Consider the following 2,664-nt stretch of genomic DNA (forward strand, 5'->3'; position numbering starts at 1 on the left):
CACTCACTTTGTAGACCAGGCTGGCCTCGAACTCAGAAATCCGCCTGCCTCTGCCTCCCGAGTGCTGGGATTAAAGGCGTGCGCCACCACGCCCGGCTACAAACTATTTTTTAAATCCTACAAGTCTTATGAAACTACAATGAGTCCTCAGTAACCCAAGTGAATTTGAGTAAGAAGAGGAAAATAGACCATGGATATCACATTACCTGCCTCCAAGTCATATTAGAAAGCTAGAGTAGCAGCAACATTATGGTAGTAGCATAAGAACAGACACACAAACCAGACCAATGGAGCAGTATGGCTATATCAGAAACAACTAACCAGTACCCCCAGAGCTCATGTCTCTAGCTGCATATGCATCAGAAGATGGCCTAGTCGGCCATCATTGGGAAGAGAGGCCCTTAGGTCTTGCAAACTTTATATGCCCCAGTACAGGGGAATGCCTGGGCCAAGAAGTGGGAGTGGGTGGGTAGGGGAGCAGGGCGGGGGCGGGGGTGTAGGGAACTTTAGGGATAGCATTTGAAATGTAAATAAAGAAAGCATCTAATTAAAAAAAAAAAGAAAGGAGAATTCCCACAGTGGGAGGATTGAGAGCTTTCTCATTACTTCACTCTTGGTATCAATATGTCTGTCTCCTATTGCTTACCAAAAACTCACACTTTCTTAAATATCTAAATAAAGGCTGAAATTTAATTATTATCCAAAAAAAGAGAAGCAACTATACATGTGTGAAGTCAGCTGATGTTAGCCAAAAATACCAAGAATATAATAGTGGACAAATCTCATGCTCCTAGATGAGCTGTGCTAGGGAAACTGGACATTCAAATACATAGGAATAAATTTGCATAGTTATCTTACATGGCACATAAAAATTAATTCAAAATAGTTTAAGGACTTCGGCATAGCAACTGAAGCTATAAAACTTCTCAGAGAAAACATAGGGAGAAATTCTCTGCAATGAATTTGTGAATTTTACACTTGAAGCACAGACAATAAAAACAAAAATAAACAAGTGAGCCTTCAAGCTAAATTTTTGGTGTACAGCAAAGAAAACAATCAACAAAAGGAAATGGAAATATATGGGGTGAGAGAAAATACTCATTAGCCATGTAAGAGGTAAGGGATTAATACCCTAAACAAATAAGGAAAGCACAAGAGCACAACTCAATAGTTACACTCCTCTGAGCTCCATGTAGCTGACATGCCAAGCAGCATAGCACTCAAGAGCTTACTTTGAGCTCATTCAGGAGACCCTGGACTTGAACTTCTGCAGGACCTAAACTAGTCATGGCAACAAGCCCCTGTGATCCTAACACTTAGTTGGTGAAGGAAAAAGTATCAGAGATTCAGGTCAATCTCAGCTACATACTGAGCTCAAGGTCAGCCAGGGATGCATAAGATCCAGTGTGGTGATTTGAATATGCTTGGCCCATAGGAAGTGGAACTATTAGGAGGTGTGGCCTTGTTGGTGTGGGCATGACCTTGATGAAGCAAGTATGGCTTTTTTTGAGGAAGTGCATCACTTTGAAGCTTCCTTGTTCAAGCTCGGCCGGGTGTAAAAGAGATCCTTCTCCTGGCTACCTTTGGATCAAGATGTAGCACTTGTTGCTCCTCCAGCACCAAGTCTGCCTGAATGATGCCATGCTTCCCACCATGATGAAATTGGACTGAACCTCTGATACTGCAAGCCACCTCTAATTAAATGTTTTCCTTTATAAGAAATGCTGTGTTCATGGTGTCTGTTCACAGCAATGAAATCCTAACTAAGACACTCAGTATCAAAAAAGGTCAACAAAACAAAAACAAAACCATAGAAATAAGAGTCTCACAAGTTTGAGGCTGTATGTCTTAATAATAGCTATTACTATCATTAAATTAAAAATAGACCCATAAAAATAAACATTTTTTCAAAGGAAATATGCAAATGGCCAACAGGTAAATGAAAAGATTCTCAACATATTTAATCAACAAGGAAAACAAATGGAAGGTTACAGAGATCGCTCAACAGGCGAAAGCACTTGCCATTAAACCTGACAGTGTTCACCATGGCATGCAAGTGACCCCACACAAACACATACATACATTCTCTCAATCAATCAATCAAATCGATCAATGTAGTTGAATTTTAAACAAATGCAAATTGAAAGCCCAACAAGCAGTTTTTCCTGACATGTGGTACACAGTCATCTCTTAAGTATCTGAGTCTCAGAACTTGAGTGCTTCTCAGAATCCTTCAACTATCTACAGCAACTCTGTAGCTGTCATCAGGTCACAAAATGAACACATTAAATCACACCATAAATTTAGACTGCCACAAGAAAAAAAGAAAATGAAAGAAAGTGAAGAGGCCCATTGGACCCATCAAAGGAGGAAAAAATAAATTGTATCATGCTAAATATAAAAAAAAAAAAAGATGCAATCGAAAACCAGGAACAGTAACACATGCTTGTAATTCCAGCATCGGAGAGGCTGAAATATGCACATCATAAATTCAGCTTTAGCTACACAGCAAGACCCTGTCTCAAAAAACGAACGGATGGACCATCTAGAAACTGCCATACCCGGGGATCCATCCCATAATCAGTCTCCAAACGCTGACACCATTGCACACACTAGCAAGATTTTGCTGAAAGGACCCTGATATTGCTGTCTCTTGTGAGGCTA

This window comes from Mus caroli, chromosome X, assembly GCF_900094665.2.
Source record: "Mus caroli chromosome X, CAROLI_EIJ_v1.1, whole genome shotgun sequence".
Lineage (NCBI taxonomy): Eukaryota > Metazoa > Chordata > Mammalia > Rodentia > Muridae > Mus > Mus caroli.